Source organism: Cherax quadricarinatus, chromosome 16 (genome assembly GCF_038502225.1).
Source record: "Cherax quadricarinatus isolate ZL_2023a chromosome 16, ASM3850222v1, whole genome shotgun sequence".
NCBI lineage: Eukaryota > Metazoa > Arthropoda > Malacostraca > Decapoda > Parastacidae > Cherax > Cherax quadricarinatus.
Window position 1 is genome coordinate 24,707,683 of NC_091307.1, and position 14,338 is coordinate 24,722,020.

The 14,338-nt window shown below is 37.9% G+C and overlaps 1 protein-coding gene and 1 long non-coding RNA gene across 10 annotated transcripts in view; one reads left to right on the forward strand and one right to left on the reverse strand.

Moving 5' to 3' along the window:
• LOC138852769 (uncharacterized) overlaps positions 1 to 14,338 on the forward strand; it is a 40,559-nt gene that overhangs the window by 23,755 nt on the left and 2,466 nt on the right. The window lies entirely within an intron of this gene.
• The window catches only part of krz (beta-arrestin protein kurtz), a gene marked incomplete at its 5' end in the record, with an annotated part of 81,243 nt that overhangs the window by 14,997 nt on the left and 51,908 nt on the right, over positions 1 to 14,338 (reverse strand).

The following is a 14,338-nucleotide window of genomic DNA, read 5'->3' on the forward strand; positions in this document are numbered from 1 at the left end:
GGCTGATGCATACCTTTGTACAATATTTGACAATACTCGCAGCGGCAATGCGCCATGCAGGCAGCATCAGTTTGAGTAACCCTGTCCTATCAGCAGCATCATACTGTATTAAGTGGACAGTAAATTTCACCATGGCCCCTAAGATGAAGTCTGAATCTTGCACTGGAGACTGTGGCAAGAAAGGCTCTTACTCTCGAACTCTCTATTTATTTTTACTGTTGCACATAAACCTGTATCTGTCTGCCTGTATATCTGTGTCTACCTGTGTGATGTCTTTTCTGCTTATCTGTCTCAGTCACTCATTAAGAGGGTAATTGGTCTTGAAAATGCCATATTAATAATGATAACAATAATAATCACCGAGCTATTTTTTAGCTTAAGACTATTTACTTTGTTTTATACTTAATTCTAACTATAGATTCACTACAAATCTTATGATTACAAGCATTGATCCTGATACCAACCTCTTATTTAATGACTTAAATGAATCAAACAGTTACTGTAATTACTACACTGCAGAACAATCAAAGGCACTTCTCAGTGCCAACAACAACATAACTATCTTTAACTACAATATCAGATCTTTAAGCAAGCATTACGATGACCTCATAGCATTACTAAATTCCTTACATGCCAATATGTCCATCATTACACTAACTGAAACCTGGCTAAAGCCTGATAGTACAGATGTCTATGCCATTCCTGGTTACACAGCCATACACAACTGTAGGCCAGACCAACAAGGGGGTGGCACAGCCATATACTACTCAGACCAACTAGAATGTATCACTAATACTTGCACAAGGGATGAACATGGGGAATATATAATAGCCAAATTCAAATCCAAATACCTACAAAAACCTCTCACATTGATAAACATCTACAGAGTTCCACAGTCAAACATTAGCCAATTTAGTCAAAACCTAGGAAGTATGATAACTGATGCACGCATGAACAAAGATCACTTACTACTCTCAGGTGACTTCAATATAAATCTCCTGCAAGACCAGGACCCACACGTTACTGAATTCACAAACACAATGAGTAACTGTATGTTGCTACCAACAGTAACAAAACCTACAAGAGTTACAGAGACTAGTGTTTCCCTACTTGACCACATCTGGACCAACACCATATCCCCTTTAAAATCAGGCATAATTACAGATAATACCACAGACCACTACCCTACTTTTCTCATAACAACTCTTGGTAAATTACCCCAAGACACTACTAAAGTCACCTTCAGACTTCACAATGAGGCAGCCATTAATAACTTCACAACAGCAGTAGCAAACATTGACTGGCACACTGAGCTAGAAATCTATACAGATATTGACGAATGTATTAATAATTTTCTAAAAAAGACCCAATACCTCTATAACAAGCACTGCCCTAAAAAAACTAAACAGATGACAGCTAAGAGACTGAACAGTCCCTGGCTAACACCCAGCATTCTCAAATCCATAAATACAAAACACCAATATGAAAAACAGTACAGAATGGGTCACATAACCAGAGACCAAACAAAACGTTACTCGTCAATCCTAACCAGCCTGATAAGAAGGGCAAAAAAATTGTATTATGAGAACAGATTATCCAACTTACGAGGTGATATAAAAAAGACCTGGAAAACCCTATCAGAAATTCTAGGATCAAAAAAGATATCACGAAATAGCGAAATAAAATTAGCAAAATCAGATGAACCCCAACTCCCACCAATAGAAACAGCAAACAGACTCAATGACTTCTTCTCCACTATAGGACAAAACCTTGCCAATAAAATCCCAAGCTCAGATACCCCACCAAATGACTACCTCACCGGCAACTACCCGAACACACTGTTCCTAGCTCCGACTAACCCATACGAAGTCTCCCTTTTTATCAACACACTAAAAAACAAGGCAGGAGATTTAAATACCTTACCACCCTTTATATACAAAAAAGTGTCACAAGTGCTATCACCAATCATTGCAACACTCTTTAACAAATCCATTGAATCCTCCACCTTCCCTACAGTACTCAAAATAGCAAGGGTCACCCCGATCCACAAAGGAGGAGACCAAACAGAGTTGAATAACTATAGGCCAATATCCAACTTACACCCTCTCTCAAAAATCTTCGAAAAATTAATTCATAAGCGAATCTACTCCTACCTTATCTCCCAAAACATACTCAACCCCTGCCAATTTGGATTCAGGCCTAATAAAAATACTAATGATGCTATTATACACATGCTAGAACATATATACACTGCAATAGAGAAAAAAGAAGTCCCACTGGGGATCTTCATTGACTTACGTAAAGCTTTTGATACAGTTAACCATGACTTGCTCCACATAAAATTGTCACACTATGGTATAAGAGGGCACTCCCTCAACTACCTCAAGTCATACCTCAGCAACAGAAGCCAATATGTGTATGCAAATGGGGCAAACTCTTCTGCACAACCAATTACAGTTGGTGTCCCACAGGGAAGTGTCCTTGGCCCTCTTCTCTTTCTCCTATACATAAATGACCTACCAAATGCTTCGCAATTACTCAAACCCACACTATTTGCAGATGACACTACATACGTCTTCTCCCACCCGAGCCCAGTCACGCTAGCCAATACTGTAAATACCGAATTACAGAAAATATCTACCTGGATGAGGACTAACAAACTTACACTAAACATTGACAAAAGCTACTTCATTCAGTTTGGTAACAGAGCTACAGATGTCCCTCTTAACATAATGATAAACGGATCACCTATCACAAAGCTAACAGAGGGAAAATTCTTAGGAATCCACCTTGATAATAGACTCAAATTTCATACACATATACAACAAATTTCTAAGAAAATTTCCAAGACTGTAGGCATACTATCGAAGATACGGTACTATGCTCCACAGTCAGCCCTCCTGGCCCTATATCACTCTCTTATTTACCCCTATCTCACCTATGGAATTTGTGCATGGGGCTCAACAACAAGTAACCATCTCAGACCACTAATTACCCAACAAAAGGCTGCAGTTAGAATGATAACAAATTCTCACTATAGGCAGCACACTCCACCAATATTCAATACACTAAACCTACTCACCATACAAAACATCCATACTTATTACTGCACCTATTACATACATAGAACACTTAACTCTGATATTAACCCTCCCCTCAAACATCTCCTTGCCAACCTCAACAGAACACAAGACCATAACACAAGGCACAGATCACTCTTTGATGTTCCTCGTGTCCATCTCACACTATGCAAAAACTCAATGCACATAAAAGGCCCTAAAATCTGGAATTCATTACCTGTAAATATAAAAGAAACACTACCTGTTTATAAATTCAAGTCTCTTCTCAAAGATCACTTACTCACCCAAAACCAAATAAATACTGAATAACTGAACCTTATAAATTGTATATCTTAAATGTTTCTCACAATTATATCACATAAATGTTAAACCTAAAACCCAATCTAACTTTATTATTTTTTAAATACACTACCTAACAGAATACTCCATTCTACTGAATGTACAACAATGCATACAACCATATGACCTGTCTTTGTAATACTCACTTGTGCTTTAGAGTAATCTGTTTACATTAAAGTTTTATCACTGATTTCATCATTGCTTAGTTAATCTTAAGTTAATTTTAAGCCAGCCCATAATGCTATGCATAGTATAAGTGGCTTTGGCATGCTGCTCTTATCTGTATTTTTTGTACCTCTGTATGTGTGCTCAAATTTTTAAATAAATAAATAAATAAATAAATGTGTATAAAATGTTAATATAGACATTTTGCTTAATCCATCTGATTTTTTCTCAAAATTATATAATAAACATGCTACGTATATAAACATATAAATTAACAAATATGAGATGTTTTTCTGGTCGGCTTGACAGAGTGAACAAAAACCATTCGTGTCCGGGCTGGTAACAACAACAACCAGTTTGCTTACAAAACTCTCGAACCTTCTACACTCTCATTCTCTCTCATTTATTCATTTAATCTTGTTTATTCACCTCTCACTCTACATTAAGACTACAGATATTTTAAGGTATGTAATGAGTGTTTCGATTATTATATTATAGTTTAACCCTTTGCCTGTTTTGGTCGTATATATATATATACGTCTTACAAGCCAGTGTTTCGGAGGTATATATGCTCAATAATTCTAGCGGCTTCAAATCAAGCAGGAGAAAGCTGGTAGGCCCACATGTGAGAGAGTGGGTCTGTGTGGTCAGTGTGCACCACATAAAAAAAATCCTGCAGCATGCAGTGCATAATGAGAAAAGAAAATTGACCATTTTTTTGGATTAAAACGCCGAATCTGAGGTGTATTTTCATATAGTATTCCCCTCAAGGAAGGTTCCTTGATGTTGGTGAGGGGCTCTTGATTTAGGGAATTGGATCTGTGCTCCAGTTCCCCGAATTAAGCCTGAATGCCTTCCACATCCCCCCCCAGGCGCTGTATAATCCTCCGGGTTTAGCGCTTCCCCCTTGATTATAATAATAATAATTCGTATAGTATTTATCGTTGTATTCTTGTTTTCATGGTCACAAGTGATAAAATGGAAAATATACTGCAGAAACAGAGATGATTTTGATTAGTTTTATGATGAAAACAACCTTGAAATTGAGCTCAAAGTAGCGGAAATGTTCGATTTTTACCAATGTTCAAGAGTAAGCAAATCACACATGTCCAATACACGTCAACTGGAGAGTCTAATATTCTTTCACTAGTGCACTGATATTATTTATACCATTTTTACAATAATGCAGTAGTCTGCATAACAGTAAATTTTGTATTTTTTGTATGAATAAAAAATCAAAATAGAAAGCAACAGTAATATAAGAGGGGCCTAGAGATGTGACTAATGAGCAGAGAATATGTTATTTTAGTGCCAAGAATGTCTACATTGTTTATTCTGGACCCTATTTTGAAATTGGCATCTTTTTTAATTTGCATGAAATTGGGCAAATTGCCAATTTCCGACCACTTTATTGGGTTGTTCAAATCAGTAAATGGGCGATTTCTTGTCCTCACTTGATAGAAAAAATCGAGTTCTAAAGAAATACGTATGAGTTTGGTCAACTGGAACAATGGAATTGACCAAAAACAGGGCCCAAAGTCGGCGAAATCGCTGATGTGTATATGTCACCGAGACTGCCAACTTCGCGGGAGCATAATTCCGTGAGTTTTCAACCAAATTTCGTACTTTTGGTGTCATTACCATCGGGAAAAGATTGTCTATCATTTCATGAGAAAAAATATTTTTTTTTTTCCAAAAATTTTGCAACATAGAATGACAGTTTCAGAAAGGGGCTTGACAGTCAAAGGGTAAATAATATTATAGTTTAATAATAATATTAACTATAATATTAAACTATAATATAATAATTGTGTTCACTCATTACTTACCTTAAAATATCTGTAGTCTTAATGTAGAGTGAGAGGTGAATAAACAAGATTATATGAATAAACGAGAGAGAGAATGTGTGTGTAGAAGGTTCGCGAGTTTTGTAAACAACCTAGTTGTTGTTGTTACCAGCCCGGCCACGAATGGTTTTTGTTCACTCTGTCAAGCCTACCAGAAAAAACATCTCATATTTGTTAATTCATATGTTTATATATTATGTAGCATGTTTATTATATAATTTAAAAAAAAATCATAGATGGATTAAGCAAAATGTCTATATTAACATTTTATACACATTTAATGTGCCTCAGTGATTATTATTATTATTAGTACATATGTATTATTGTAATAATTATTATTATTATTAATTTAGGGCACTGGAGCACAGATCTACTGTATAGCACTGCCTGGATTTTTTTTGGGTTATCCTAGGTAATTTATACTATGTATGATAACTTTACTTATGTACCTGTGAGAGAGAGAGAGAGCCACATTCAGTCAGCCAACCACCCACCCAGCCAGATACGTATTACACACGTTCCAGAGTTGTTTCTCTTTACTTAAGGTATAGGTTATTAGGACATTCTAGCAGGATGACACTACCAGTGGTATTCTCCCATTCCACTGTGTCGACAATACTTAAAGATAACAGTAACATATGATACTGTATGAGATGTAAAATTTACAATACAGTTCACTACCATGTATACATATTATACAGTACATAAATAATTAAAATATATCAGCAAGGGGCTAGTAACCCCTTCTGTATAAATTACTAAATTTAAAAAAGAGAAACTTTTGTTTTTCTTTTTGGGCCACCCTGCCTCGGTGGGATACAGCCGGTTTGTTGAAAGAAGAAGATATCAACAGAAGTAAATTATGGTAAAAAGAATGAAATAATGATTGTACATTACATTCCAGTACTATGTAGGTAGTTTATATAGGTAAGGTTTGACATTATGCCCTACCCAGTATGTCGGCAATTTTCAAAGGTTCAACTTGCATCCATTTGGACTTACGACCGATTGGTCAGAACCAAGCTTGGTTGTAAATCGGATGGTACCTGTATGTGCATTTTATTGTATTTATAAGACTGAGGGGTTCACACACTCAAACAGAGCAATGGTAAACATATATATATGTACATGTACTATTCAAATGGCAATGGATTCTGTTTGTCTATGTACTGTACACTAAAATATCTGTATTCACAGGTGTCCTACTCCGCTGCACTGTATGACCCTATTCGTAATACCTCTCCTTCTTGCCTCCCTAATACCCCTATATTATTCCCTGCCCCATTGCACTGTATGACCCTTGTAGGTTTAGCTTTTTTTTTTTTTTTTTTTCAACGAGTTGGCCATCTCCCACTGAGGCAGGGTGACCCAAAAAGAAAGAAAATCCCCAGAAAGAAAATCCCCAAAAAGAAAATACTTTCATCATTCAACACTTTCACCTCGCTCTCACATACTGTCTTTGCAGAGGTGCTCAGATACGACAGTTTAGAAGTCCCTCCAAACTGTCAATATCCCAGATCCCTCCTTTAAAGTGTAGGCACTGTACTTCCCATTTCCAGGACTCAAGTCTGACTAAATCTATAATAACCGGTTTCCCTGAATCCCTTCACTAAATATTACCCTGCTCACACTCCAGCAGCTCGTAAGGTCCCCAAAACCACTCGTCTCCATTCACTCTTAACATGCTCACGCATGATTGCTGGAAGTCCAAGCCCCTCGCACACAAAACCTCCTTTATCCCCTCCCTCCAACCTTTTCTAGGCCGACCTCTACCCCGCCTTCCCTCCACTACAGATTTATACACTCTTGTAGTCATTCTATTTTGTTCCATCCTCTCCACATGTCCAAACCACCTCAACAACCCCTCCTCAGCCCTCTGGATAACAGTTTTGGTAATCCTGCACCTCCTAATTTTCAAACTAAGAAATTCTCTACATTATATTCACACCACACATTGCCCTCAGACATGACATCTTCACTGCCTCTAGCCTTCTCCTTGTTGCAACATTCACCACCTATGCTTCGCCACCATATAAGAGTATTGGTATAGCTATACTCTCATAGATTCCACTCTTTGCTTCCATGGACAAAGTTCATTGTCTCCACAGACTCCTCAATGCACCACTCACTCACCTTTTTTCCCTTGTCAATTCTATGATTCACCTCATCTTTTATAGACCCATCTGCTGACACATCCACTCCCAAGTATCTGAATACATTCACCTCTACCATACTTTCTTCCTCAAATCTGATATCCAGTCATTTGTTACCTAAATTTTTCATTATCCTCATCACCTTACTCTTTCCTATATTCACTTTTAATGTCCTTTTACATACCCTACCAAAATCATCCATCAACCTCTGCAACTTCTCTTCAAAATCTCCCAAAAGTACAGTGTTATCAGCAAAGAGCAACTGTGACAACTCCCACTTTGTGTTAGATTCTTTATCTTTTAACCCCACACCTCTTGCCAGCACCAAAGCATTCACTTCTCTTACAATCCCATCTATAAATATATTGAACAACCATGGTGACATCACACATCCTTGTCTAAGGCCTACTTTTAGTGGGAAGTAATCTCCCTCTCTCCAACATACTCTAGCCAGAGCCTCACTATCCTCATAAAAACTTTTCACTGCTTTCAATAACCTACCTCTTATTCCACACATTTGCAACATCTGCCACATTACCCCACAATCCACCCTGTCATACACCTTTTCCAAACCCAAAAATGCCACAAAAACCTCTTTACTCTTATTATACTGTTCACTTTTGTGTTTCATTGTAAACACTTCCTGAAGCCTCCTTGTTCATCTGCTATTCTACTCTCCATCTTGCTTTTAATTCTTTCAATAACAACTTTACCATACACTTTACCAGGTATACTCAACAGACTTTCTTCTTTCGACAAATCAGTTGTATCTCACCGAGGCGGGGTGGCAGAAAAGGAAAAACAAAAGTTTCTCCTTTTACATTTAGTAATATATACAGGAGAAGGGGTTACTAGCCCCTTGCTCCTGGCATTTTAGTTGCATCTTACGACACACATGGCTTACAGAGGAAGAATTCTGTTCCATTTCCCCATGGAGATGAGTGGTAATAAACAAGAACTAGTAAGAAAAATAGAAGAAAACCCAGAAGGGTGCGTATATATATGCTTGTACATGCATGTGTAGCACGACCTAAATGTAAGTAGAAGTAACAAGACGCACCTGAAATCTTGCGTGTTTATGAGACAGAAAAAAGACAGCACCAATCCTACCATATAAAACAATTACAGGCTTTCGTTTTACACTCACTTGGCAGGATGGCAGTACCTCCCCTATAATTTTTTGCACTCTTTTGTCCCCTTTGCCTTTATACAAAGGAACTATGCATACTCTCCCAATCCCTAGGTACCTTACCCTCTTCCATACATTTATTAAATAAAAGCACCAACCACTCCAGAACTATATCCCCACCTGCTTTTAACATTTCTATCTTCATCCCACCAATCCCAGCTGCCTTAACCCCTTTCATTCTACCCACTGCCTCACGAACTTCCCCCACACTCACAATTCGCTCCTCCTCACTCCTACGAGATATTATTCCTCCTTGCCCTATACCATGAAATCACAGCTTCCCCATCTTCATCAGCATTTAATTCCTCAAAATATTCCCTCCATCTTCCTGATACCTCTAACCTTCCATTTAATAACTCTCCTCTCCTACCTTTAACTGTCAAATCCATTCGTTCCTTAGGCTTCAACTTATTAATCTCACTCCAAAACTTTCTTATTTTCAACAAAATTTGTTGATAACATCTCACTCACTCTCTCATTTGCTCTCTTTTTACACTGCTTCACCACTCTTTCCTCTCTATATACTCGTCCCTCCAGGCATCACCTCTACTTTGTAAAAACCTCTCATATGCTTTTTCTCTTTACATCATCATTCCACCAATCGCTCTTCTCCCCTCCCGCACCCACTTTCCTGTAACCATAAACTTCTACTAAACACTAACACTACATTCTTAAACCTACCCCATACATCTTCAACCCCATTGCCTATACTCTCAATAGCTCATCTATCCTCCAATAGTTGTTTATATCTTACCCTAACTGCCTCCTTTAGCTTATAAACCTTCACCTCTCTCTTACCTGCTGCTTCCATTTTCCTTGTATCCTATCTGCCTTTTACTCTCTACAACTAAAAAGTGATCTTATATATCTGTGGCCCCTCTATAAACATGTACAATTTTCAGAATCAATTTTTTCTCCATTTGAAAGAGTCAAGAATACACTGGCAAACTGTCATTACCTTCCAAGATTTTGCATTAAATCAGAAAAAACTGAATATATTTTGAATGTACAATTCAAATCATCTATGACAAATCACACACAGATTTAAGGAAAGATAAATTAGATGTTGCAAGTGTATGGAATAGGTAGTCAGCTACTAAATGCTGTAAAGTGTTTTTATGAGGATAGTGAGGGCTCAGGTTAAGGCATGTAGGAGAGAGGGAGATTACTTCTCGGTAAAAGTAGGTCTTAGACAGGAGTGTGTACTGTCACCGTGGTTGTTTAATACAGTGGAACCTCGGCTTACGAATTTAATCCATTCCGTGACCTTGTTCATATACCGAGTCAATTTTCCTCATTTAAATTAATTGAAATGCAATTAATCTGTTCCAACCTCTCAAGAGACATGACAAAATAATGCTAATATCAACTCTACAGCTTAGTTATCTATCACAATTCATCTAATATGACATGATAAACAATATTAATAACATAGAAACATGATATATACTCCAGAATGAATAAAACAGGGCATAATATGGCAAGTGATGGCGACGCTGGCAGCAGCAGAAAGCATCTGCCGTTTACTCTCCCACTCTAGTATCTTCCCAGTCAATAAACCCACACCTAGCCTGTGTTTATCTATGATTAGTGGTGAGGGTGTCACATGTAACCACTGATGTGGTCAAGACAGATGAAGACATGATCACTGTGGCCACAGTGGTGGCAGCGGCGGTCAGCTGCCTCACTATGCTGCTGCATTCTTCATTTCTCTAGCTTTTTTCATAGTTTCTAATCTCTTCCTGAGGCATTGCGTAAGAAATTTGTACAATACAAGACAAAATTATGCATCCCAAGGGTCTGCTGCGGTCACTCAGAGCAGCACACCACCTCTTCTTTTTGATGCTTGGTTGGCACTGAGATAGCCGTGGTCTAGCAGTAACTACAGCCACCCAGAGGGTTACCAATTTGTATTTTGAAGCATTTGGCACAAAAATATGAAAAAAATTACAAAAAATGTCTGAAAATGACAACATATTATTACTATTATATTGTATTATCATTCTTCTTATTCTTAATACATACGTATTATAATTGTTATTATTAATACATACGTCTTCTTTCTTCTTTCAGCAAATCGGCCATATCCCACCGAAGCAGGGTGGTGCGAAAAGAAAAACAAAAATTTCTCTTTTCAACCTTAGTAAAGTATACAGGATAAGGGGTTACTAGCACCTTGCTCTTGGCATTTTAGTCGCCTCTTATGACTAATACACACGCATTATAATTATTATTATTATTAATTTAGGGAACTGGAGCACAGATCCAAATCCCTAGATCAAGAGCCCATCACCACGTACATAATAATAATAATAATAATAATAATAATAATAATAATAATAATAATAATAATAATAACAGTAAGGAGAAACTTCAAAAGACTGCCAGTAATTGGTGTCATCATCAGCAAAACATTGGTAACCACCACTAGTACACTTTTCACCAGTCTAGACTTAGTAGACTATTAGTATTAGGTTAAGTCTGCCCGAAATGCCTCAGAATGATAGTGGCTTTCTTTGCTCCAATCATATTATATGTAAACACATAGTGTAACCTTTGCAAAGAAATAATTTTTTACTTTTTTTAAGAAGTCGGCCATCTCCCACCGAGGCAGGGTGACTGAAAAAGAAAGAAAATCCCCAAAAGGAAAATGCTTTCATCATCATTCAACACTTTCACCTCACTCACACAATCACTATTTTTGCAGAGGTGCTCAGAATACAACAGTTTAGAAGCATATACGTATAAAGATACACAACATATCCCTCCAAATTGCCAATATCCCAAACCCCTTCTTTAAAGTGCAGGCATTGTACTTCCCATTTCCAGGACTTGAGTCCGGCTATATAAAAATAACCGGTTTCCCTGAATCCCTTCACTAAATATTACCCTGCTCACACTCCAACAGCTTGTCAGGTCCCAAATACCATTCGTCCCCATTCACTCCTATCTAACACGCTCACACACGCTTCCTGGAAGTCCAAGCCCCTCGCCCACAAAACCACCTTTACCCCCCTCTCTCTAACGTTTTTGAGGACGACCCCTACCCTGCCTTCCTTTCCCTTCAGATTTATATGCTCTCCATGTCATTCTACTTTGATCCATTCTCTCTAAATGACCAAACTAACTCAACAACCCCTCTTCAGCCCTCTGACTAATACTTTTATTAACTCCACACCTTCTCCTAATTTCCACACTCCGAATTTTCTGTATAATATTTACACCACACATTGCCCTTAGACAGGACATCTCCACTGCCTGCAACCAACTCCTCGCTGCAGCATTTACAACCCAAGCTTCACACCCCTATAAGAGTGTTGGTACTACTATACTTTCATACATTCCCTTCTTTGCCTCCATAGGTAACGTTTTTTTGTCTCCACATATACCTCAAAGCACCACTCGCCTTTTTTCCTTCATCAATTCTATGATTAACCTCATCCTTCATAAATCCATCTGCTGACACAAACTCCCAAATATCTGAAAACCTTCACTTCTTCCATGCTCCTCTTCCCCAATTTGATATCCAATTTTTCTTTATCTAAATCATTTGATACCCTCATCGCCTTACTCTTTTCTATGTTCGCTTTCAACTTTCTACCTTTACACACACTCCCAAACTCATCTACTAACCTTTGCAGTTTTTCTTTAGAATCTTCCATAAGCACAGTATCATCAGCAAAGAGTAACTGTGTCAATTCCCATTTTGTATTTGATTCCCCATAATTTAATCCCACCCCTCTCCCGAACACCCTAGCATTTACTTCTTTTACAACCCCATCTATAAATATATTAAATAACCATGGTGACATTACACATCCCTGTCTAAGACCTACTTTTACCGGGAAGTCTTCCTCCTACACACCCTAACCTGAGCCTCACTATCCTCATTAAAACTCTTTACAGTATTTAGTAACTTACCACCTATTCCATATACTTGCAACATCTGCCACACTGCTCCCATATCCACTCTATCATATGCCTTTTTTAAATCCATAAATGCAATAAAAACTTCACTACCTTTATCTAAATACTGTTCACATATATGCTTCAATGTAAACCATTTGATCTACACATCCCCTACCCACTCTAAAACCTCCCTGCTCATCCGCAATCCTACATTCTGTCTTACCTCTAATTCTTTCAATAATAACCCTACCGTGTGTTTTTTCCTGGTATACTCGGTAAACTTATTCCTCTATAATTTTTACAATCACTTTTGTCCCCCTTCAATTTATATAAAGGGACTATACATGCTCTCCACCAATCCCAAGGTACCTTCCCTCTTTCATACATTTATTAAACAAAAATACCAACCACTCCAACACTATATCCCCCTTGCTTTTAACATTTCTGTCATGATCCTGTCAGTTCCAGCTGCTTTATCCCCTTTCATTCTACATGCCTCATGCACCTCCCCCACACTCACATCCTGCTCTTCTTCACTCCTAAAAGATGGTATACCTCCCTGGCAAGTGCATGAAATTACTGCCTCCCTTTCTTCGTGGACATTTAGAAGTTCCTCAAAATATTCTCGCCATCTACCCAATACCTCCATCTCCCCATCTACTAACTCCCCTACTCTGTTTTTAACTGACAAATCCATTCGTTCCCTAGGCTTTCTTAACTTGTTTAACTCACTCCAAAATTTTTTCTTATTTTCATTAAAATTTCTTGACAGTGTCACTCTATCATCTGCTCTCCTTTTGCACTCTCACCACTCTCTTCACCTTTCTTTTACTCTCCTCCATATACTCTACTCTTCTTATAACACTTCTGCTTTGTAAAACCTCTCATAAGCTACCTTCTTTTCTTTTATCACACTTTTTACTTCATCATTCCACCAATCACTCCTCTTTCCTCCTGCACCCACCCTCCTACAACCACAAACTTCTGCCCCCACATTCTAATACTGCATTTTTAAAACTATTCCAACCCTCTTCAACTTCCCCACTACTCATACTTGCACCAGCCCACCTTCCTGCCAATAGTTGTTTATATCTCACCCAAACTTCCTCCTCCCTTAGTTTATACACTTTCACCTTCCTCTTGCTTGTTGTTGCCATTTTCCTCTTTTCCCTTCTACCTCTTACTCTAACTGTAGCTACAACTAAATAATGATCCGATATATCAGTTGCCCCCTCTATAAACGTGTACATCCTGGAGCCCACCCATCAACCTTTTATCCACCAATACATAATCTAACAAACTACTTTCATTACGTGCTATATCATACCTTGTATATTTATTTATCCTCTTCTTCATAAAATATGTAATACTTATTACCAAACCTCTTTCTACACATAGCTCAATTAAAGGCTCCCCATTTTCATTTACTCCTGGCACCCCAAATTTACCCACTACTCCCTCCACAACATTTTTACCCACTTTAGCATTGAAATCCCCAACCACAAGTACTCTCACACTTGGTTCAAAACTCCCCACGCATTCACTCAACATTTCCCAAAATCTCTCTCTCTCCTCTACACTTCTCTCTTCTCCAGGTGCATATACACTTACTATTAACTTACTTTTCACATCCAACCTTTATTTTACTCCACATAA